The sequence below is a fragment of the Vulpes lagopus genome, chromosome 13, assembly GCF_018345385.1.
Source record: "Vulpes lagopus strain Blue_001 chromosome 13, ASM1834538v1, whole genome shotgun sequence".
Taxonomy (NCBI): domain Eukaryota; kingdom Metazoa; phylum Chordata; class Mammalia; order Carnivora; family Canidae; genus Vulpes; species Vulpes lagopus.
In genome coordinates this window covers 48,638,109-48,663,879 of record NC_054836.1, presented here as the reverse complement: position 1 = coordinate 48,663,879, position 25,771 = coordinate 48,638,109, and the positions used below count along the sequence as shown (strand labels likewise).

Sequence of the window (25,771 nt, the reverse complement as noted above, 5' to 3'; positions counted from 1 at the left end):
TGAAGAACTCAGGATATGATAAATCGTGCTCAGGAAAGAAACTTCATCTTTCAGTCTTCATGAGGATATAACTAACCCAAATCAGAACTCACTGAGTTTTGCAAAACTCCTAGTGTTTGAGACAGAGATCAATGGCAAGCCATTGCAAATAGGGTAACAGCTTACATCCTGTTTCTACACATCTGAGTAACAAACCATGGTGCAACAGTGTTTGCTACAAATATGGCAGATCAAAACACAAAAGTAAATTCTTGATTCCTTGGACCAGATCTGTACATTTTAAAATGTTCATTGGAAATTGATTTATTTAAGGTTATTTGGATAAATTCAAGTTTATTTGGCTCATTTTTGAGTTATTCTGTAACTTGAATTATTCAAGAAGTTAGGTAACCAGCAATTAGTTACCAAGATTTCCAAGTTCCTGAAGAATCTTGTTACAAATCTAACACTCTAGAACCAGGTAGACTATAAGTCTGCATAGTAACTATGTTCTACTAAGATATTTATAACTATTTCATTATAATGTGAGGAATATTCACTCTTTTATTATTCCCAAGTTCTTCTAGAGCCCTATAGAAAAATGCAGTCCTTTGGAGTCAAATTAACTGGCTAGTACTATTACCAAAAATGCACACTATCATTCTTCCAGTTACTATGATTAAATATAGTAATTTAAGTGATGCAAGAGAAAAGTAGCCTGAGCCTAGGTCCCAGCTCTGCCACTTATTAACTGTATAAATCCCTTTACTTCAAACTATAGCCTTCTCAGTTTTATAGAGGACAATAATACATGCTCTGCCAAACCCATGGGCTTGCAAGAGAATAAAAAGGGTCCCAACCAACATTTGCCACCAAAACACCTGGCATAAAACCTACCCCTCACTGTATCTCAGTGGAAAATCTAGAAACCCAGGTCTGGGAGTAGGTGGTGGGTGGTGGGGAAGGGGAATGAAATAAAAGTCATGCAGAAAATAATAGGGGGATCCCTGTGTGGCTCAGCGGTTTGGTGCCTGCCTTCGGCCCAGGGCATGATCCTGGAGTCCCAGGATGGAGTCCCACGTCGGGCTCCCTGCATGGAGCCTGCTTCTCCCTCTGCCTGTGTCTCTGCCTCTCTCTCTTTCTCTCTCTCTCTATCTATCATCTATCTATCTATCTCTATCTCTATCTCTCATGAATAATAAAGTTAAAATCTTATAAAAAAAAGAAAATAATAGGAAAGTCATTGACTTTGAAGCTGAACACAACCATATTTGAATTCTGATACTATAACCAATTTGATTTTTAAGCCATTTATTTATCTCCCTGAATTCAGTTCCCCCATTTGTATAATGGAAATTATACTGTCAATATTGCAGAATTGTTAAGTGAGACAACAAAGAGATTAAAAGGGTCCAGGAAATTGTTAATAAATGGTGGCTGAAATTACACAGGATATTCAAGTAGAGAAATAAGGTTTCAGTCATGTAAATATTACAACTAATGGGTACTTTGAGCCATGAATTGGAGGTTCTTCAGCAGCAAGACAGCATGTGTTGAAGATGGTATATACTTAAAGTGATGGAGCAGTTGAAGCTAGAGTTGGGAACTTTCATTAGCTAATAAGGCTCCACATGGGCAAGTGTAACATTGGCACCATGTGGAATACAGAAAAATTAAAAGAATCTAAGCAGCAAAAGAGGAACAGAAATCTAAACAAGAGATACTCCTTGGATACATTGGCTGAGGTAGTTTTTAACAATTTACCCATAAGAAAGCATTATAGATTAGCATCAGAATCCAATGGTATTTTATCTGAATTTTCTTATATGTAATAATGTTTAATTTAATTGATAACATGATATATATATATATTTGTAGCAGGAGCATTATTTGCCCAGTTCTTCGCTCTCCATCCCTGTGTGTACACCAGTACACATGTGATTGTGCAATCCCTCCCACTGCAGGAAGAGCTTGTATTTCCAGTCCCCTTGACTTTACGTTTTGCCAGATGACTTGCTTTGGCAAATAGGCTAAGGTTTTAAAGTGACAGGGTACCAGTTTTGAGCTTAGACCTTAAGTGGCAGTATTTTTGCATATCCCCTGTGCCTCTGCCATTAGCACGAGAAGAGTATACTGGGCTAGCCCCTGGTCCCAAGAGGAGGATGGAAGACACATGGAGTGGAACTAAACCATTCAATAAATCCCAACTTGAGTCAGCAGGCACCAGATGTGGGAGCAAGCTGAACTGAGGTCTACAGAACCACCCCACTCAGCCTAGACCAACTGGCTGACTCTCAGCCAACACATAGGAACATAAAGATAAACAATTGCTTTTTTTTAAGCTACCGAGTCTTGGGATGAGTTATTACACAGCATTTTGCTGGCAGTAGCTAACTGAATACACTATTCTTAAGAGGCGTCTTGTTTTTTAATGTATTGTCCCTATCTGCTGATTCATCAGAAAGGCAACCACGGTTTCCCCTCTTTCAGGTGTCAGATGTGCTTTAAAAGAAAAAAAAATGCTTTGATTTATGACCTAATACATTATCTTGAGAAGCAGAGAAAAGTAGTACGATAAGTGAATAGCAGTCTAGTTTTTATGGCTCAGACAAACGTAGTATTAAGTATGCAAAATCGATCACTATATTACCCTTTTTGTTTTTATTTCTTCCATGCTCTTTAGTATTGTCTTATCTACTCCCCACAGGTAAACATGTCAGTAATCTGAGTCTCTTTCTTTTCTTTTTTTTTTAAGATTATATTTATTTAATTTTGAGAAAGAGTGAGAGAGGTAATCTGAGTCTCTTAATCACCAGTACTAATCCCTAGGTCCTTCTCCATACAACATGTGCACCTACGAACACAAGCCTAGGGAATATGGAGGTAGATAAGTCCCTGTTATCAAGGCATCCACGGGCAGAAACTCAGTTATTCCTCTCTTCTTATGTCCAAAAGCCTGTAGAAACTTGTGACACAAGTAGTTACTCTGAGATTGCTGAATTGTTATGAAGTAAAAGTATTTATCCTACCTTTTGGGGTATCTGTCATCTATTTTTACTATACACAGAGGGCTGAGATTTCCAAACCTCTGACACTTTTGGCTACATTTAATCAAACCTTGAGGTTATTATTCAGGTAAATCAGTGTGTCTTTTATGGAGTTGGAAATTTGCATTTCTAGGATACCTAGTTCACTAGATCACTCCTTGTTTAAGAAAGTCTAAATATATCCTGCAGAAAGTATTTAGGGCCAAGAAAGGATACAGGCAGAAGCTATGATATTTCAGAGAAAGATTTCATATAGATAGGAGACTCACAGATTTCCTGGTGGTGTTTGAAACTGGCTTATATTGAAATCAATGGCTTAATTTGCCAGCAGGGGTAGGTTGTTTTTTGTTTGTTTGTTTGTTTTTTAAGAACCTGATTTTTAAAAGAAGAATTTAACCTAGAGGGATTAATCTGTGATGAAAATTTGAAGACACCAAGTAGATTGAGGGAGGCAAACTACCTAGCCAATTCACAGTTCACCTGCTCCAGACCCCCTGACTTGATTTTTGCAGCATGTGTTCACAGTGCTTTTCCAGGTGGCTTGAAGTGAGTTTCTCTGTACTTTTAACAGAGCTGTAGCAAAGAAAATGCTCACTTTGGTTATTTATCAGGAAACCTCTAGATTGGTGCCACTCAAGGTTAATCCATGCATTGGTAGCACTGACCTCACCAGGAACTCACACAGACTGAATCAGAATCTCTGGGCTGATGCTCAGTGATCTATTTTCAAACAAGTTCTTCAGAATATTCTTGACCATATTAATATTTGAGAACTATTGACTTAATTCACCTTGAGCAAGTCACCTCTCTGTCCTTGAGGTATCTGTCCACAAAATGAAGAGGTCAAGTTGGACAATGTCAATAGAGCCTTTGGAGCTCTGTCAGTATCAGTCTCTCCCCTGCTTTTTTTTTTTCAGTTTTGATTCATGATTGTGACAGTGTATAAAGGAAGATTTTAAGAGCCAGATCATGTGGTAAGTCATCCCCATTTTCACCCTAAAGAAACTGGAACACCACTAGTTAAAATGAATACATGGAATATTTGATTAAGCAAGTATGGAATTCTGAAACTCAAGAGGAAAAAAGTCATCCTGTTATATAGATAGGTAAACAGCAATTAAAATTGTGTAAGCAAAACAAAAATACCTTCTTGATACGTCCTAGCTCTATCCAGAAACAATGACCACCACAATAACAAGAAGCATCCCTGGCACCCAGATTGTGGGCTTTAAATATAATTTCCCTAATGCGCCAGAGCTGCCTGCTAGAGAAAAGTGAGGGAGAGGAAAGAATTCTAGGTTTTAAAAGATATAATAAACATATCAACAAAGGCAATGTATAGGCCCTGTTTGGAACCCAACTCAAGAAACCCAACTGAAAACAGTATGAGATGATAAGGAATATTTCAACAAAAACAAACTATCTGAAGACACTAAGGAATTATTTGGGGCAAGATAATAGTATTATTGTTATTTTTAAAAAAAAGGAGTCCTTACTTTTAAAAATACATATCAAAATATTTATGGGTATTACATCCAGGGTTTTCTTTAAAGTGATTGGGTTGTAGGGTTTAAGGAAAGGAAGAAATCAAACCGGAGTTGTGACTCAAGTCATAGCGGGAGTAGCTAGATAACAGGTACATGGGGTTTCATTGCTCCTTGCTGTGCTGTAGATTTCCATTTTTTTCTATAATGGCATTTTTTTTAAATTTTTTTTTAATTTTTTATTTATTTATGATAGTCACAGAGAGAGAGAGAGAGAGCGGCAGAGACACAGGCAGAGGGAGAAGCAGGCTCCATGCACCGGGAGCCTGACGTGGGATTCGATCCCGGGTCTCCAGGATCGCGCCCTGGGCCAAAGGCAGGCGCCAAACCGCTGCGCCACCAGGGATCCCTATAATGGCATTTTTAATTGTTAATCTAAAAAGAAAAGAATAAGGGCAGAAAATACCCACCCCCAAGACAAACAATGAAAGATAGATACACTTCCATTTTCTATACTGAAGAGTGAATATGGTTAAATTCAGTGCCTCCAAAGGAAACATTGCCAGTGGGGGGTCCCTCCAAGTGCTCTCACTTTTTCTACTTGGAACCCATCCTTGTTTTACCCTCTGCAGACAGGGCATTGTGAACAAAGAATCCATGCTATGAAACAAGTGCTGAGCGAGTGTTAGTGCAGGCGTGCTGGGCACACAACAGGCACTCAACAACTGTTCACTCACTAAGAAATACCTTAAGTAGAAGGAGAGGCCAACAGACACATTTGAGTCCCTGCTCCTGTGCTCCCTGCTCTCACATTCAATCCCCAAACCTTCCTTGCCCTTCGCCCCTAGGTGTCTTCCATGCCCATTGGGAGTTACTTGTGATGATCTGATCTATACTGTTGGCAGAAACATCTAGTTTAAGACTGCCCTTTACAGATACTTCTTTTAACTGTGCCTTTAATGAATTGTGCTGACAGGGTAAAGTGATCTGTTACCAGTGGTTTTCAAATTAGTGAAAAATGAAATGGTAAGATCTTTTTCACCTATAAAGTTAGTGAAGTAAAATATCATGACAGTCATTAGTGCTGGCAAACATGAGGTGACACTGTTTATTAGAGTTGAAATTGGGATCACGTTTCCAGATGTCCATTTGGCAATTAATGGCTAGATCACAAAGAGCAGTTATGCTCTTGAAGGAAGTAATCCCTCTTCTAGGAATTATTAAGAGCAATACTAGCAATATGTATACAATGTACAGATTAGAGGCAAAGAGACTGTTAATGGTAAGTTAATTATGTCGTACACATATGACCTATAAAGCCTCTGAAATAATGCTTAAATAAAATAGAAAAATCATGTGATAGAGAAGACAAGACTGTTTATACACTGATGTCTATATAATCTGAATATGTATTTATTGAAAATGGCTCTATCAAATATTTAAGAGTAATTGGTTTGGGCAGTTGGATTATGAATGATTTTCATTTCTTCCTGTTTACTTTTTCAGTGTTTTTTGTAAAAATTTTTTGTGATTAGCAAAATACTATTTTCATACTCATAAACATTTTTAAACATTAGTTCTAATATTTCTTCCCGCAAAATTGCCTTATACTTCTTAATTGCCTGATGTTAATGACTTTGATGACAGAAACAAAACAACCATTGTAGATACACTCAGGATAGGTGCTATTGCTTGTGCATTTAATATAGTTTTCCTTGGCTCAGTTAAAAATATAGTTTAGTAAGAACTCCATCTCAAGGTCACTTGGATGATAAATGAGACACTATCTAGAAAGAATCTGTATAAGCCGTTAAGTTCAGTTTCCTTTGTATGTAAAATGTTGAGAAGGCTTGGGTGAGATACCATCCCTGAACATGACTTGTAGTCTATGAAATGTAAGACTGGTAGCCATTGTTATACTCATTCGAATACACTTTAAGCAAGGCATTTGAGCTATGCCATCTTGTTGCAGCTCTAATCCTCTTGCATGAGGAAGTCAATGGTTATGCAAGGAAAGGACCTATTTGCATGGGTTTAGTACCCTGCACATGCCTCCTTGTTCCCCCTTACCAGTTGCCTAAAGTAATCTGCCTTTTCCTGGGAGGAATACATGACTTTCCACACACACTGTTCCCCTCAGACACGATATTATTACTCATTTTCCTGGGTCTTGCCAGGTCAAGGTTAGCTTTCTCCACTCCCTGCAAATGGCACCTTCTTTTGTCACCACTGTTAATATTTCTATTAAACTGTGGAGGAAGAAATGTGTCTTCCTAACACAAAAATAAATTTAGGAAGAACAAGTCCTGCTTAATTGAAACACAGACTACTTTGGGCCAGCTTTTTTGCCAACTAACTTGTCAGGAAACAGTTTGAGGGAAATGCTGGCAGGATCAGATACTAGATTCAGATTCAACCATTTTTCCTCATCATGCTTAACATGGCCACTTATAAAATTACATCCTTAAATCTGCTGGGCTGCTATGATGGTTTAAATAAGCTAACTCCTAGATCCAGTGCATCTTAGACGTTACATATCATTTAGGAAGTCATACATACGCCAATGTTCCTTTCATTTAGGAAATTTCTTTCACATCCAGACACTTCCATCATCCTAGAATTCATACTCTTGTTTTGCAAGGCAGCCCATAGCATTGCTAGACAAAAATAATTGCAGGAGAGTTTTTTATAATATTGTATAGAAGTTTACCTCCCTATAACAACTCCACCATAGTTATAATTCTATTCTTGGGAGTTTTACACTCTCAGTGTTTTGGGTTTTTTTCCCTTCTAAGTGATATTTCTTCATCAACTGACTGACTATTCCTGTATTTTCTCTTTTCTGTCAACTTCTGTACCCTTCTGTCCTTACTTCAGGCAAATAAATACGGTTACCAGCATAGCATAGAATTATAAGCTTTGGCACTGAAGTCCTGCCTTTATCATTTGCTAGCTGGGCTGCCTTAGGCAAGTTATTTAATTAATATCTCCATACTTCATTTTCCTCATCTATAAATTGGATTATTATAATGTTGCATATTTCATAAAGTTGTACTGTTTTCCTTGCATGCAAATAATCTAAATAAAGCAATCAATAGGACTTGGTATAGAGATGGCACTCTATAAATGTTTATCATGAGAGTAATTAAGATGGTATGTTTTACTTCTTCATATGGCCAGACTAAATGGACACTCTGGTTTATCAATGTCCTTATTCCTGGAGGAATAAGCTTGTATAATCAGGAAAACTCAGAATAGGTGGGATGTATATCACTTGATCTGGATATTAGTTATTTGAAACTGAGCAAGTTACTTTATTCCTCTAAGCTTTTATTTCCTCATCCATAAAATGGGAATGATGGGATTATCTGCTTTGCAAGATGTGAAAATTTAGTAATGATACTACACTAAGGTACTAAATATGTGCAAACATGGTTCTAAGGGCTGTATTTAGGTACCCTGAGTATGATCATCTTGGCAAGTAGTAGACATTCAATCTCTTCTCATTATTATGAGAGGAGAAGATCTGGGAGGCTCATGGTGCAGCTGTCTGCCTCTAGGATTTTTTTTTTTTTTAATCTCAGGCACAGAGTCTGAGGTTACTCCACCCCCCAAGAAACCCCACACGTATCTAACCACATTTCTGCCCAGCTCCACTGCCAGATACTTTAACGGGAAGGAGATAAAGGGAAGAAGAGAAAAAGCTTGGGGAAGCATAGAGGAGAAAGAGGAAGACGGAGAGGCCGTGGGAGTGAGAGAGAAGCAGGGAACACATCAGGTTGCTCTCAGAAAGAACAGGAGAGGAGAGCCACCAACACGAAAAGGGGTATCTTGTATTTTCCTTCATCCATGCTCATTCATGTGAAAAATTTAAAAAAGAACCCTACATAATCCAAACCACCACTTGCTTTTAAAAATGGCATGAAAAACAAAGAATATGAGCTTTGGTACCACACATATTCTCCTTTTTTTTTATAGTTGCATTTTCATGGTATTCAACATTAAACCCTCCATTTGAATACCAGATTCAAAATGTTCCCTTAATTCATTGACTTAGATCCTTTTTTTTTTTTTTTGTCCTTAATTTGTGAATTCTTTAGCCCTGCCAGAAATTGAGGGTATTGTAGGGGGAAGAAAATATTTCCACTTCCTCTTGGTGCTAATAGGAATCTGGAGGATCAAGAAAAATTCTCTCTACTGGGAGAACTTAACCTCAAGTCTTCTTGAATCTGGAAAAATGCTTCAAGAAACATTTTGATGTGCAGAGTCACCGATAAGCCTGAGCCCCCTCTATGCTCTGAGTTTTGGAAGTTTACCTATGTCAGTCCAGTGATTCTCAATATATTGACAAATATGCACCATTTCTGCCCTTCTCTCTATCCTCTAGACTTCCTGGCCAGAGTTTAGAGTTAGATGCTACTAGTAATAAGGGGTTTCCTATGACAATTTGATGGTGAAACTAAAGAGAAGCCATCACCTTTCGTTTGTAGACAGCATTCAGGCTTAGGGCTTCAGGAGAGAGCAGATAAGTCATTCTGGAGGAGGGTCTCAGGCTTCTGCTGAATCACGCTTCTTGGAGCATAAGCAGCTATAGTTTTCAATGGCAGTTTTCTGAGTTTCCTATTTCCTATTCCTATGCTATATATTCCTGAAGTTTCCAAAGAAAAAATACAGCAGCTGTCCCCAGTCTTTACTCTCTCGAGTTTCCCAATGGTGTTGCAGCATCTGATCCTCTACATGAAATCCTTCCCTGTTTGGGAAGAAACCACCTGGGGTGGTTTCAGGTTTTTTTCATGGTATTCTTGTTGATGCCAGCTACATAATAGAATTGTCTGGAAAGCTTTTGAAAAACACTGATGCTTGGCTCCCACTTCTGGAGAGGGTCCTAGGCATCCATATTTTTAAATGCTCTCCAAATATTTCTGAGGGGCACCCAAAGATTAAAAGCCACTGTGTCAATCTCAAATTGAATTCCCAACCTCAGGCTTTGGTTTCTTTTTTTGTCAGACCCATTTCTTAGTCATTTCAAATCAGCTTTATCAAATCAGAGACCCTGCTCTATCCCTTCCTTCAATATGTTTTCCCAACACAGTGAGGAGAGGCAAGTATAAGCAACTTTCAAAGTGGCCTAGGGTTTCTTGGTGTCTTACAGAAGGTACCCTGCAGAAGCAACTGTCAATGCAAATATAAAAATATAAAGAAATAAAAGAATACATTAAAAGTAAAAGATTAAAAGGAGGGCCAGGCAATTTTTAAAATAGCCAAAATTATACTTTTGAAAATGAAAAGTATGCCAATAGAACCAGCATCTCAAAGGACATATTAGGTAAAGAAAACAAAAATTGGTGAACCACGTAATAGATACTAAAAAGTTCCTCAGAATGCAGCACAGAAAGAAAAATATTAAAAGCAAACACACCATATACCTTTCTTAAGAAGCACTTTGCATATCATTTCTCTTGTAATCCTCACAATAATCCCATTAAGCAGATACTGTTGCTTCCCTGTTTTAGAGATGAGAAAACTGAGGCATAGAGAGGTTAAGTAACTTGCACAAATTTACATACCTAATAAGAGAGCCATTATATTTATTTATTTATTTATTTATTTATTTATTTATTTTATTTATTTTTTTTTGAGAGCCATTATATTTAAGTAACAGAGCCTGACTTCAGTTACTCAGCAACTATGTTATGTTCTTATCAAGAAAGTAGAAATCATAAAAAAGAAGAGACCTGGATGCTAAATTTGTGTAGAACAGAAGATAGAGCAAAGAAAGGCAGTTTTTTGAGAGGTAATGGCTGAGAATTTTCCAGAATTGATGAAAATTAACAATTATCAGGCTCAGTAAGCTCAAAAAATCTTAAACAGGATGAATAAAAAAAAAATCCATACTTAAACACAACAAAGTGAAACTGCAGAATAGTAAGGAAAAGAGGCTGCTGATCTTAAAGGCAGTCCAGTAGAGAAGACAAATCACCCAAAAGGAAAATACTTTACACAGACAGTGGCTTCTTATAAGCAGCAGTGGAGGCCAGAGTACAGTAGGATATTATCTTAAAACAAGAATAAAAATAACTATCAAGGTCCAAAGTATACCTTTTCAAGAATGATCTTTTCAAGAATACGGGCAAAATGAAGACTGTGTACAAACAAAAATTGAAAAAGTGTAACACCAACTTATCTTTAAACATGTGGAAGATAATTTTAAGAAAGAAGGACAGTTATACAAGAAGCACTATCTGAGTCACAAAGGAAAGAAACTGCTAATCAAAGGAACTGTAAATATATGGTGCATCTAAACAGATTTTATATAAAACAACAATAATAATATCTAATTTGTTGGGTTAAAATATAAGACAAAACCAAAATACTGGGCAAAAATATGAAACTTGAAGGGGGGGGCAGCCCCGGTGGCCCAGAGGTTTAGTGCCACCTTCAGCCTGGGGTGTGATCCTGGAGACCCAGGATTGAGTCCCAAGTCAGGCTCCCTGCACAGAGCCTGCTTCTCCCTCTGCCTGTCTCTCTCTCTCTTTCTCTCTCACTCCCTGTCATGAATAAATAAATTTTTTTTTTTTTTTAAAGAAACTTGGGAGGGGATTTTCTGACAGTGTTTCTAGGATCTGTGTATCATTTGAGAGGAAAGCAAGACACTTTAACTTTAGGGCTTTTGAACTAATATGAAGTTCATATTTCTTTGAAAGCACTAAAAGAATAAAAATGGAATGTATATCTCCCAAACTAGTGAAGAGGAAAATTAAATAAAGAAAAAGCAAGTGTGGGGCACCTGCATGGCTCAGTGGTTGAACATCTGCATTCGGCTCAGGTTGTGATCCTGGGGTCCTGGGATCAAGTCCTGCATCGGGCTCCCCACAGGGAGCCTGCTTCTCCCTCTGCCTGTGTCTCTGCTTCTCTCTCTGTGTCTCTCATGAATAAATAAATAAAATATTTAAAAAAAAGAAAGAAAAATCAAGTTCAAATGATTCCAAAGAAAAGAGATCAAGGAAGGAAGGAAAGAAGGTCCAGGGAAGGAAGGGTAAAAGGAAACCTACAAAAAGGTACACAAGTAGCAACAAATTGAAGGGTAAGAATAGATGCACATTTCAGTAATCATTTAAGTGGAACAAACTCTACAGTTAAAAAGATCATCAGGGCAGCCTGGGTGGCTCAGCGGTTTAAGCGCCCAGGGTGTGATCCTGGAGTCCTGGGATTGAGTCCCACGTCGGGCTCCTTGCATGGAGCCTGCTTCTCCCTCTGCCTGTGTCTCTGCCTCCCTCCCTCTCTCTCTCTCTCTCTCTCTGTGTCATCATGAATAAATAAATAAAATCTTTAAAAAAAATAAAATAAAAAGATCATCAGACTTTATGTTTAAAAATTCATTAGAAGCCCATTATTTAGGACACACCTTAAATAAAAGAACCTAGGAAGTTTGAAAGAAAAAAGTAGTAAAAAGCTACACCAGGCAAACACAAACAAACAAAAAACAGAAAATAAAGGAAGGAATTGATATGCCCATATCATCATGATTACAAAACAGGCCTGAAGTTCTATATAATGAATGCTATAATAGAAATAGGAGCGTCTGGGTGGCTCTGTCTTAAGCATCTGTCTCTTGATCTTAGGTCAGGTCTTGACTTTTGGATGGTAAGTTCAAGCCCTGCTGGGCATGGAGCCTGCTTAAAAAAGAAGAAGAGAAAAGGTACCGTCTGTTGTGAGGGAAAAGGGAGCAGCACCTACGTCTTCTCAAGAGAGGCTGGGAGAAGAATTGAGAGAATTTTTTTTTAAGATTTTATTTATTTATTTGAGAGAAGAGAGAGAAAGGGAATATGGGCCAGGGCATGGGGAAAGGAACAAGCAGACTCCCTGCTTAGTGGAAAGACCGATGCAGGACTCAATCCAGGCCCCTAAAATCATGACCTGAGCTGAAGACAGATGCTTAACCAACTGAGCCACCCAGATGCCTTTCCTCCTTATCTTACGATTTTATTTATTATTTGAGAGGAGAAAGAGAGAGAGAGAGAGAGAATTTAAATGAAGAAAGGAAAAAACATTTGGCCAGTATTTGTTGAGTAGCTGCCTATTCCTGGCCCTAACCTAGGAGATTTATTTGCATTCTCTCCTTGTAATCATTATAATAGCTCTCTGCAATAAGAATTATTACCTCCAGGTCAACTAGGTCGCTCAGGCAGGGCTCTCTATGTGGCTGAGCAGGAAATTGAATTCAATTCTATTAAACCAGAGAAGTCACCGTGTGAAAACTGAGCTATAATTCACGTGTAGAATTGACAGACAAAATAGAAGATACCCAATTGATCTGAAATCCAGATTAATAGTTATTTTTGTACAAGTATCCCATGCAATACTTGGGACATATATATTTTTTAAAAAGTATTTGTCACTTATCCAAAATTCAAATTTAACTGGGAGTCCTCTATTTTGGTTTTCTACATCTGGCAACTCTGTGTAGAAGTGAAATGAAAGGGAAGACAGAGGTGTGCTGAGATATAATGGTACTTAGCAAAAGTCTCCCTTGTGTCACAAAGCAAGGCTCCCCTCCTTTCCTCCTGTGACAACCCACTTAAATGTATGAAAAAAATATTTATAGATCATTATTTTCTTAATTGTTATTTAAGGGTGGTTTTAAACTGAGCTTGTGGGAGAGGAAGAACATAGGTTATTCTTCCAAAAGAAATAATATTATCTAGTGGGCCATATCCATAGAAGTATGTAGGAGCTGGGTATAAATTAATGGATAAATTTTATGACTTAATTTTCATGAAAAAGATCATTGTGTGATATTCAATTTTAAATATAAAATCATACAAATACTCATGAAGCCCAATAGGGCTCGATCTCACAACCCATTAGATTATGACCTGAGTCAAAATGATGAGTGGGACACTTAACCCACTGAACCACCCAGGCACCCCCTTACCTTCTATTTTAAGTGCTACTAGCAAGGACATAACCAACAGCTGCCCAAGAACTTATGTCTATGAGAAGGAGGAATAGAGATGTTTCTAAAATATTCAGAGAGATGATCTGTGCATCATGGCCCAGGTGCCCATCGCTGTTCAATACATACAAGAGAGGCTACCCCAGGGGGAGAGACATAGCTTTATTCCTTTTAGCTAGGTTTTCTTTATAAAAAACCATGAGTCTCTCAGCCTTTGTATACTTCTAAGTGACAAACACATCTGCTATGCCCCACTCCTTGGTCAACTCCAATAAGCCTCAACTTTTGTGTCAGTAAAAGAGATCACATCTAACTCAAATGAGAATGATGAGGATCAAGAGTATTAACAAATGAAAATGCCCAGGACACAGTATTATTCAATAATCATCACCCTTCTTCCCTCCTACTGCCACTGTAGAGGTTATAGTTCTTATAATAAAACAAATTGAAATTATTTCCATTTCACTGTCCCATCTGTCAGTGACATTCAGTAAAAGGCCACAGGGACCATAGGGACCCGTGTAGATGAATAACTCTGGTTTATTACTCATTGCCTGGAGGGAGAACATATAACATGGGGAACCATGAGGTAACTTAGTAAGATGATGTTGTAGGTTTGAGCCCCACACTGGCTGTAGAGATTACTTCAAAAAAATAAAATCTAAATAAATAAATAGCTTTCAACTTTATTTACAACAGAAAAAAAATCCTTTGCTATATTATCAGAGACTGGCAAAAAAATTTTTTTGTAAAAAAATCATAGTAAATATTTTTGGTTTGCAGGTCATATAGTCCCTTCCAGGATCACTCAGCCATCCTTGCAGCAGGAAAGCAGCCATAGATCAGACATGGACAGATGCATGTAGCTGTGTTCTAATGAAACTTTATTTATTAAAAACAAACAAACAAAAAAAAAAAACTGTTTTAATGTAACTGACTGTCACATTCCTTGTTAGTCCTCCAAATTTCACTAAGACTCAGTTGAGAGTCCCAACCTTCTCCGTCTTTATTGACCTTCAAATTCACTAAATTACCCCAGCACTCGGAGTCCACATCATGCTCATGGAGTATGGAGGCTGCTAGGGAAAACTCAGGACTTAATAAAATTCGCTTTCCTGACCTGCAGCAGTATCCAGGTGACCTTAATCTTTGATTCTGTTATTAGCACTGTAAAGGAAAAATGATCTAAACCTAGCCTGGAAGAGAGCTTTTTGTGTAATCCACTTCAGTATGTTCTTCTGGGAAGCAATTAGTATTCTTGATAAAAGGCTTTCAATTTTTTCTAATAAGCCTTAATGGGATTAAGACCTGGTAGAGAAAACTAGCTACCTATACATCATTTAGCTAATGACTTTTATTCAATGTTCTTTTTCTCTTTATTCAATCTAATAAAAATTATCTAACCATTTTTTTTTCTGTAGATGTCTCTGCCAAGAGCAACATCTTAGAATTGGCCTGATTCAGATCTTCTCAGTGAAGATAGTTTGACATTAAACTTTCAGGTTCTTTTAATTAAATTTTCTGGAAAAATTTAATAGTAAAATAAAGATTATTATACCTATCTCCTGCTTATTAGCCATTAAAAAATTTGACAAATATAGATTCCCATAATGACATGATCTTTGCATTTGTCTTACATGAACAAATTGTCTCTTTCCAAATGTATTAATAATGTCTCCTAGACAGAAGGAGTCATAAACATCTTTGAGTATTTCTACATGTCTCTCTACCTATAGTATTATAAAGAGTGAAGTAAGTATAAAAATGTCTATTTTACTATTAAAATTTTTTTCCTGAAAACAAAAGAACCTAAAAAAATTTTTTTTCTTTAAAGATTTTAGTTATTTATTTCAGAGAGAGAGAGTGCAAGCATGGGCAGGAGGAGGGGCAGAGGGAAAAGCTGACTCCACCTGAGCAGGTTGCCCAATACAGGGCTCAATCCCGGACCCCGGGATCATGACCTGAGCTGAAGGAAGATGCTTGACTTACTGAGCCATCCAGACACCCCAAAACCTAAAAAGTTTTATGTGATATTTGTTTCATGAGAAGAGATCTGGAACAGGCCAACTTAACAATTTTGCTGTTGGTAGAGATGTTTTTAGGATATATTATACATAAAATGGTGTATATAGAGAGAGAGACTGATGGGGCGTGCAGATTGAGAATGAGAAATTTCTTTTATTTTTTTAATTGTTGCATATCTTGTCCGAAGCCCAGCTAAAGCTTCTCTAAATCAGGCCCTTGCATAGAATAAAGTCTGCGCTAGATATGGTCACTGCTCTGCAAAGAGATTACGACCTAGGGAAAAGAGAAGACCTGCATAATAAAATAATCTAAGGCACTGTGTGATAAATTACATGAGTGCCATTATACAGGTATGAAATAACAAGAAATACATATATTTGTCTCTGCCCTCAGTCCCTGACACAGGATTCCTTAACCCCTTATAAGTCCCTAAGTGATAAGAGTACTAGAAACATCCTGTTTCATGGTGGTGATTCTGGGTGGGCTTGCGGATAGCCTCTCGGTGAGGGCTGGTCACCAGAATGATCAAATCCCAGTTAGAAACTTGGAATTTTCAGCTCCATCCCCCATCCACAAGAGCACGGCGACGGCTGGAAATGGAGTTAATAATTGATCATGCCAAATGAAGAAGTCTATAATATCCTAAGAGTAGGGGAGTTGGGGCTTTGGAGAGCTTCCGGGTCAGTGAACATATCCACACTGGGGGGGAGAGGGGTACCCTAACTCAACAAGGACAGAGCTCCAGTGCTCAAGGCCCCTACCCAGACCTTGCCTTACATATCTCTTCATCTGGCTGTTCATTTGTGTCCTATATCATATCCTTTAATAAACTGGTCAACATTAAGTAAGTATTTCTCTGAGTTCTATGAGATGCTCTAGCAAATTAATCAGACCTGAGGAGGGAATAGTAGAAACCCCATTTGCAGCCAAATCTGACAGAGTTATGGGTATCATAAGGACCTAGTACTTGTGATTGGTATCTGAGGCAAGCTGGGAACCATTTGGTGGGACAGGGCCTTTAACCTCTGGGGTCTGACCCTATCTCTAGGTAGAGTGTCAGACTAAATTAAATTAGAGGCCACCCAGCTGGTGTTATGGAGAATTACTTGATGAGGGAGGAGAAGCCTCTATACATTTGGTAACCAGAAGTGTCAGAGGTGAGGCATTGTGTGTTAGTACTGAAGGAGACACCCATAGGAGGGAAAAACACTCATAGGAGGGGAAAGTTTTTCTTTTTCTTTTTTTTTGGGTGGGGAGGGAAGTTTTTCTAATGCACCAAGTGACAGAACAATTCCACCTATCAACATCAACATGTAGTTGCTGTACTGGTTCTGATGACTAGGAGTCCCACCGAGGAAAGTGAGGTAGTGGCATTCTAGGCATGGATCACAGTATTAAAAAGGAGATAACGTGTAGTGTGAATTTGGGGAGAGGTGAGATGTAATAATTGACACAGGAGAACCAGGTTGGAGAATAGTGGGAGATGATTCACACCAGGTTTTCTCAGACTAGGCCCCACTATTTTCAAGCCAGAAATAGCTGGAAGCCAGAAGAGACAGGCAATTTATTTTTTCATGTGATTCTAACAATAGAAGCAAGAATTTGTCTTTACAGAAAAGAGCAGATACTATGAATCCATTTATGTTAAGGACTTAGAATAGTCAACTTGAAAGAGGCAAAAAGTAGAATAGTGGTTACCAGGGGTGAGGTAGGGAGTTATTGTCTGGTGGGTACAGAGTTTCAGTTTAGGATGATGAAAAAAATTCTAGAAATGGATAGTGCTGATGACAATTTGTCCATGTAAGACAAATGCAAATAAGGTATCCAGTAAGGTGGATATAGTTAATGCCACTGAACCATACACTTAAAAAAGAGTTAAAATGGTAAATTTTGTGTGTACTTTACCAAAATAAAAATAAAAAACAGGAAAATAATTTGTTTTTAGGGCAGAGTCTACCTTTAAGTCAAGAAAAGATAATTTTGGTGAGCTTTTTTAGTAATACAAATAAATGGAAGGTATTGACGATGCTTCAGACCTAAATGGATCACATTTCTGTTCAACAGGCCTTGCTTTTTAGAGATGATTGTAGTATGAATTTATTATTATTTTTTTTAGAGAGGGAAAGGGGGAAAGGGAGAGAGAAAGAATCTTAAGCAGGCTCCACGACCAGCACAGAGCTCCATCTCACTACTCTGAGATCATGATCTAAGCCAAAATCAAGAGACAGACACTTAACCAACAGAGCCACCAAGGTGCCCCTGTACAAACTTATTTTTGAGCAGAGCTTATTATATATTATATATTATAATATATATTATATTATATATTATATATATATTATAAACTTATTATTTAAGCGGAGCTTCACATAGGAAGGGAGAAACCCGAATTTAGGTTGTAAAGGGAAGAAGGGTAGAGCTCTGCCCCAGATTCATGAGTGGCCTCAGTAGCATGGCCACAAACCAGGGCCAAGGAGAGATGGCTCCTGGGGACTTCCAGGAAGAAGTACAGTACTGATGCCTCTACCAGGTGATTCTAACTTTGAGACTTTCATTTTCTTCTGCAACACTGTAACTTTTTCAGTTGTCATCAAGCCTTTAATATAGTTCACGGGCCAGCAAACTATAGGCTGTGAACCAGCCATTTGTTTTTATAAATCAAGTTTTGTATTAATGCACTATGTGCTTTTGCATGACACCTGAAGAATTGAGTAGTTGTGTCAGAGATTGTATGGCCTCTGAAGCCTAAAATATTTGTTACCTAGTCTAGTCCTTCAAGAAAGAGTTTGTCAAAAAAATTTGTCACAGATTCAAGTTAGTTGTGTTTGAAAGGGAACCAGAGGCACCTTATCCACTTTTTGGAGTGACTGACCAGAAAGTCTCAGAGGTGATCTGCAGATAGATCCTGGGGCAGCAGTCAGACGAGAGACACTTGCTGCCTTGGGCTTCCTAAAGCACTTCCTTGAGTGTCTCAGAAATCCTTTGGGAGGGGACTAGGCTTCGTGTCATAACCTAAGCAAGACCTTGGACCTTGAACATATTGGATTATATATTTGAGATCCGGGATGCCTGGTGACTCAGTGGTTAAAGAGCCTGCCTTCAGCTCAGGGAGTGATCCTGGAGTCCTGGGATCGCATCCCACATCAGGCTCCCTGTGTGGAGCCTGTTTTTCCCTCTGCCTATGTCTCTGACTCTCTCCCTGTGTCTCTCATGAATAAATAAATAAAATCTTATATATATATCACAGTATTGTCCAACATCAAAAAGAGAACCAATCTTTGACCTTAGTGACTACTGTTCTTAGGGCATTTTGGGTTCTAAGCCTTTGGTATCTATGGCACAAAATCACCATGATGGTGTCTTCATCTTTTCATTCATTCATTCATTCAAATATATATATATATTTGAATGATATATATATATATATATATATATATATATATATATATATATATATTTGAGATCCCATTTACAAAGGTTTTGGGTTTTGGCCTATATGTGGACTAATCTCAATCCCTAAGGAGATCCAGGAATATGACTTTAGCACAACCTCTAAACAGTTGAACAAATGGTGCTGTTTAATGCAGAGTGACACTGCACAAGCAAGCTCTATAATTACAACCCAAAATGAATAGTATGTTGCTGTTTCCCTAACAGCTTTTAGAGGTGGAGGGGGAGTGAAGGCAGGGAAGGAGGTAGGATGTACTTTTTTGAATAAGGACATTTCAGGCATAACTCCAGATACATGTAGGATTATGCAGGCTTTTTATTAACATTTCTTAAAATTTTTTTTTAAATCTTAAGATTTAAATTTCCCAAGAGAAGTGAATGAATCACAAACCAGCTATTGTAGCGTGAGTTTCTCTTTCAGAAAATGAAATTATTCCTAGATAGAGAAGAGAGGTACTTTTGGATCCAAGTTATTCTCTACCTTTCCCATGTAGCTTTGGGGAATTCCCAGAGAATGGTACTCAGATTTTGGCACCATCAATTGGCCAGGCAATGGAAATGAGGCTAAACCTCTTTTTTAGGGAGCATAGTGATACTCTAAATTCTGTTAGATCTGACTTTTGGATTGCCCAAGAAAGCCTACCATTTAGGTATAATGCTCCAGCTGATACCACCTCCTACTTGGTCTCAGCAGGAATGTCTTAGGTGCTGAGCATGCTGCTATTCCTTCAACAAAACATCACTCTCATATCACCCCATCCCCCAGACTAGGTCACTGGAACATCTGTAACACGTGAATTACATTCAGCAAACTTCACTCTTTTTGGAAAACGTGACTTAATATTCAGGAACTGCAATCTTTAGCTGACCAAGTATTTTGAAATCACAGTTATGTCCAACATCAAAAAGAGAACCAGTCTTTGACCTTAGTGACTACTGTTCTTAGGGCATTTTGGATTCTAAGCCTTTGGTATCTATGGCACAAAATCACCATGATGGTGTCTTCATCTTTTCATTTATATATATATCCATTCCAGAGATGTTGAGCACGTCCTGTGTGGCAAACATTGTTCCCAAATACAAAGATGAAAAAAGTATAGTTCCTGCTCTTAAGGAAATCATATTTTTAGGAAAGAAATTCTGCTTAGGTTAAGTCTGATTATAATGGTCATCACTAATGCCATTGTCATCAAAAACAAGATGAGGTAATAAGAATATTTGATTAATATTTTGACATAATTATACTGTGAATTATGAAGATACTTTGCAAGGTACTATCTCAGAAATGTCTAATTACAGAATTTTTCTCAAAGTTATTACTTTGAAGGATATCATTGATTTGTGCAAATTACAATCTTTAATATATTTTGACATGTTATTTTGGTCATAATATGCTAACATCTATTATAATGTTAACACAGTAGCTTAGACATACTAGGTACTCAAATATTTCACTAAATTTCAAATTTGGAGAACATCTTTAGTCATCAGCTAGTTCTATGATCCTTGACCTTAATTGGATTTTGAATCCTTTGAAAATCGGATGAAATATGTGAACCTTTTGTCTTATTGAAGAATAACATGTTTACATACACTCAGATTTTTGTATACAATTTTAGGGGATTGGTGGATCACTCTATGTATCATCTATGAACTCCTACATCTTCCATTTTATAATTGATGAAAATTATTACCTATAACAGGGGTTGGAAAATTATGGCCCTGAGGCCACATATAGCTCATCTTCCATTTTTGTACTGCCTGTGAGCTAAGATGGCTTTTACATTTTTAAATGGTTTCATATTACCTTCATATTATCTTCAATTTTGCCTGTTGGCCTGCAAAACCTAAAATATTTACTATCCAGTCTTTCACAGAAAAAATTTGCCAAACCTTGGCTTAGAATGGTTAGAAAATATTTTCTAAATCACTCAACCAATTACAAGAAAATAAAAGACTTGGATTCATACCACCTGATTCCTCCTCTATTGATCTTCCCATTACTCCTGTTGATCAGTTAAAATATTGACTAATTGATTTAAACCCAATAAGAAAGAAAATAAGGAGTTGTAAATCTGGAGTCCCTAATAAAATTTCTTAGATAAATAATTATGCACTTAATTAAGAAGTTGAAATCCAGGAATTAAGTGACCTATCCAAAAGTATATCACATATTTATTAAATAAGCAATTAGGGGTACCTGGGTGTCTTAGTCAGTGAAACATCTGCCTTCAGCTCAGGTCATGATCTTGAGGTCCTAGGCCCAAGCCCCAAGTCAGGCTCCCTGCTTGGTGGAGAGTGTCTTCGCCTTCTCCCTCTGCCTGTCCCTCCCACCCATGCTCTCCCTCCCTCCCTCTCAAATAAATAAATAAATAAAATCTTTTTTTAAAAAAAAGAAGCAATATTACACTCTCAAACTCAGGTTGTACATTACTGACTTTAAGTTTACATTATATTCTATTTCACATATCTGATGTGCAGTACTTCTTGTGAAAAGGAAATAAAGGTGGAAAAGAAGCTTAATGTAAAATTATCTGAACAGATGTTGTTTTTAACTCTTGTGTTATTTTCAGATTCCTCCTTTCATATAGTACTACAAAAATAGAATGAAAAGAATTACAATAACCATTATTACACATGTTATTTTGAAAATACTTCTTTTACAAATTCCAATACCTGATTACTATTGATTTTTTCTGTTATTAGGGCTGCTAGAATAATTTTAAATCATATGTGAGAATATTACCAGTAATAGAGTTTAAAGACTTTCATAGTGAAAAAAATACCACTTAAAATATAAACATTTCAGTGACATATAAATGCAGTATCAAATGCCCTGAAGAACTCTATGATGGTTTTAGCCAGACTCTCTTTTTTCTTTTGACAGATTCTGAAACCACTTTTGTTCATATTTAACCACTTATAAGAAGTAGGTGTTACCTTCTGTACTACACAGGAAGAACTAGACAATTCTTTCTCTAAAGGAGGAATTGTAATCAGAGTAAATAAGCTTGCTTTTTACAGCAAGGCTGAAGATTTTTCTTTTAAAAAAAAGATTTTTTAATTTATTTGAGAGAGAGAGAATATGAGCAGGAGGAGGAGCAGTGAGAGATAGAAAATCAGACTTCCCACGGAGCAGAGAGCCCAGTGCAGGGCTTGATGGGGGATTCGATCCCAGAATCCTGAGATCCTGACCTGAGCAGGGAGCCTGATGCAGGGCTCAATCCCAGGACCCTGAAATCATGACCTGAAAAAAGGAGATGCTCAACCAATTGAGCCATCCAGACACCCTGAAGATTCTGAATTAGAGCTTCACTGGCAAGTTTAGCATGCTCTCTTTAAGCATAACTTTCATTCATGAGCCCTCCACCCCAGGTCTTCTGCACTTACCTGAAAAAGCCAGACTTCTCAGGGAGGTGCAGAGATGGGCCACCTATTTGAGTTCTGTATAGGATTCTTTTCTAATAGTAAGCCCACTGGACACTTCCATGGTCTGCGAGCATGCCAGAGGCCTGGCCAGTTCACTAAAGCAAAAGGAAACCAAAGTGTTATAAGTTCCGCAATGTCGACAGCAACCACAAAACCTCAAAACTATTTCAAACATACTAGCATTGAAAAATCAACCTCTTAAAATGAAAAGTCCAGGTTGCAAAATGACAGCAAGGCTGATTGTCAAGAAGTACTAAAGTTTTATGGCTACTGCAAGAATCCACTTAAAAAAAAATCATTCAGACCAAATTTTGTAGATAATAGGAGAAAAAGTGATATTAGAAAAAACAAAAAGGAGAGATAAACTGTGTACTGTGTTTGGGATGAAAGATTATACATATATGATATTTCCTGTACAAAAATGTATAGAATTATTCTGTAACCCCTTGGGGATCTAGAACTACTATTCTTATATTTTGGTGATTAGATCTGTCATTGATATATAATATTATATTGACTGTGATATGAGTGTGTTTGTCCATAGCCTCACTCTTTAGATTCAACATTATCTCAAAAAGAAGATACGCACACACTCACAGAAATAAGTGGCAAATATTGAAAGAAAAATAAGTTCCTCAGGATCCCTGGGTGGCTGTCAGTTGACCATCTGACTCTTGATTTTGGCTCAGGTCATGATCTCAGAATCATGGAATCCAGTCCAGCATCAGGCTCCATGGTCAGCTGGGAGTCTGCTTAGGATTCTCTCTCTCCTTCTCCCTTGGCCCCTCCCTGCCCCACTTTCTTTTCTTTCTAAAATAAATAAATCAATCTTAAGAAAAATAAGTTCCTCAAACTGCTCAAATTTGCCTATCATATTATACAACACTATAGTATTCTATAAATATTATAATTATTGTGTAAATCACATGATAATGTATAGAAATCTGAGAGTTAAAAATGCTAATTTATTAAATATCAACATTTTAAACATATTCCAATTTTTAGCTTTAATTTGACATTTCTGCATTTAAAAAAATACACAAGCATCAAACACACCATTTCTGGGTTGTTTCTACTTTAAAGGCCCTAATTAGAAAGATAATTTTGGTAATTTGCAATGATTTTTGATCTCCTGTACAATGCTGAAGAATATTCTAGGCACACATTTTGCAATTCCTGTTTCCTATTGTTCACATTTCTCATTTTGAGCATAATGTTATTAGTGCACCTGACTTTTTTTTTTTTTTTTTAGTTTCAAGGAAGGCCTCTTTGTCTGGAAAGTCTTCAGTTTCAGCAGCTGTGCACTCTGTTTGTTATAGGAATAGAAATGTTATATGTTTCAAAATAACTCATGCTGGAGGAGTTTTAGTGTTTAGTCATGGTAGAGAAGACTGTTCCATATAAGCCCACCTGAGAACAACTACAAAAATTGGATAGAATATAAAATCTATTGGTTTGAAAATCTATTGGTATAGAAAGCTGGCCAGGTAGTAAGAACCTGGAAAAACAAAATCCCCAGGAAAAGGGAAATACAAATGGTGAATGTGATTTTCAACTCTAGTTTTCATGCAAGGTATTTCTGATTTGTAACTGGCCACTGAGAGGCAGAGAAATCGAGCAGAAAGGGGTAGCTAGGAGGCTCAGAACTGAAGGACATCTGGGTTAGTTGCAGAATTAGAGTTCAGGGACCACCAAGAAGGTGATGTCCTTATAATTATGCTTTCAAGGGGGACATTTGTAGGACTACACCTTTGGAGAAAGCATAAATTAGAAATACTTTGCCATCACAAAGTTAAAGCCCAGTTTCTAAGCAACTAACTTAGGTAAATAATCATTGGACTGGTTAGGAGATTCTCCTTCCTACCCCAAGCAAAAGTAATGTCTGGAGAAAGATAACACTATCTAGATCAGTAAATTAGCTCTCAAAATTTTTATACATAATGTTTGTTTCAGTAAATATATATTTTATAATCTGAAGATACAATTTGCTTTATTAAATGACCCATGAATCAGGGAGCATCCCACCCAACAAGTTAAGGAGAGTTCCTCGAGTTTCGATTAATATTAACAGGCATGTCAGAAGATAAAACCTAATAGCCAAAATCATGAAAATAGACACAAAACAGAAACAAATGCATAAGGAGATCCAGACTGAGGGACTTTAAGATAACTGTGATTAATAGTTTGAAGAAATAAGGTGAAATATAGAGAATTTTATATTTTATTCCGGAATCTATCTTAAAACTCAAATAGAAATTCTAAAACAGAAAAATAAAATAATGAAATTAAATAATTAATAGGGACTAATAGACAATGAGACACGGAAAATGAAACTAGAATAAATCAGAAGAAAATACCAGATTGAAGAACAGAGGAGGGAAGAAAGGGAAAAAATTACATGAAATCACAAAAGAATACACAGGGAAAAGTTCTAACATGTTCATAATTCGTGTCCTAGAAAGAGAGAAGAGAAAGAGTTAAGCAGAAGTAATATTTAAAGAGGAAATAATATGTACATGTGTAAGCAGTCAAAAACAAAGTTTTTTAGACTAGATGAAAAAAAAAATACATGTGACTCAATGTTGATTGAAAGACACCCCTAAAATACAACAACACAAAAACCGTAAATTGAATGGAAAAAACATTGAGGCCAGTATAGCTATGTATTTTTAATATATTTATCAGACAAATTAGACTGTAAGGTAAGAAACTTTATTGGGCATAAACAATGGAAATTTTATTATAATAAAAGAGTTAATCTTTCCAAAATATTATAGTTGTAAATTTGTTGCACTTAATAATGAATTTCAAACTATGTAAAGCAAAACAATGATGAAACTAAAAGGCAAGGTATAAATTCATAAACATAGGGAGATCTTAACAGATGTCTCTTAGTAACTGATACATCAAGCAGACAAAAATTCAATATGGTTATAGTATATTTAAACAATGCAATCATTAATTTGACCTAATTTACATAACTTATATTCAACAAATACAAAATTCACATCAAATGCCAAGCTGATTAACCAAATGATGACTCTAAAAGAAATTTTTTAAAAATATCAAAAAAGTAAAATTATATAGAGTACATTTTTGACAACAATACAGTTAAGCTAGAAATCAATAATGAAATGAGATAACAATAAAAACTATATGTTATGTTTGAAAATTACTCAATACACTTCTAAATAATTCAAACACTAGGTGTACCTAGATGGCCAGTCAGGTCATGATCTCAGGGTCCTTGGTCCAGCCCCAAGTTGGGCTCCCTGCTCAAGAGGGAGTAGTAGGCTTCTCCCTCTCCTTGTGCCTCTCCCCCCTACTTGTGCTCTCTCTCTCTCAAATAAATAAAATCTTGATAATAGTAATTTAAACAATAAAGAATAAATACAAATGGC

General features: G+C 37.0%; 1 protein-coding gene across 1 annotated transcript in view; it reads right to left on the bottom strand.

Annotated features, from left to right (window-relative positions):
• GPR141 (G protein-coupled receptor 141) overlaps window positions 1–22,449 on the bottom strand; it is a 44,340-nt gene extending 21,891 nt beyond the window's left edge. Inside the window, exon 1 of the mRNA XM_041727938.1 lies at window positions 22,332–22,449. The gene's annotated coding sequence lies outside the window, so the exon portion shown is untranslated. The remainder of the gene's footprint in view (window positions 1–22,331) is intronic.
• Window positions 22,450–25,771: the final 3,322 nt, after the last annotated feature.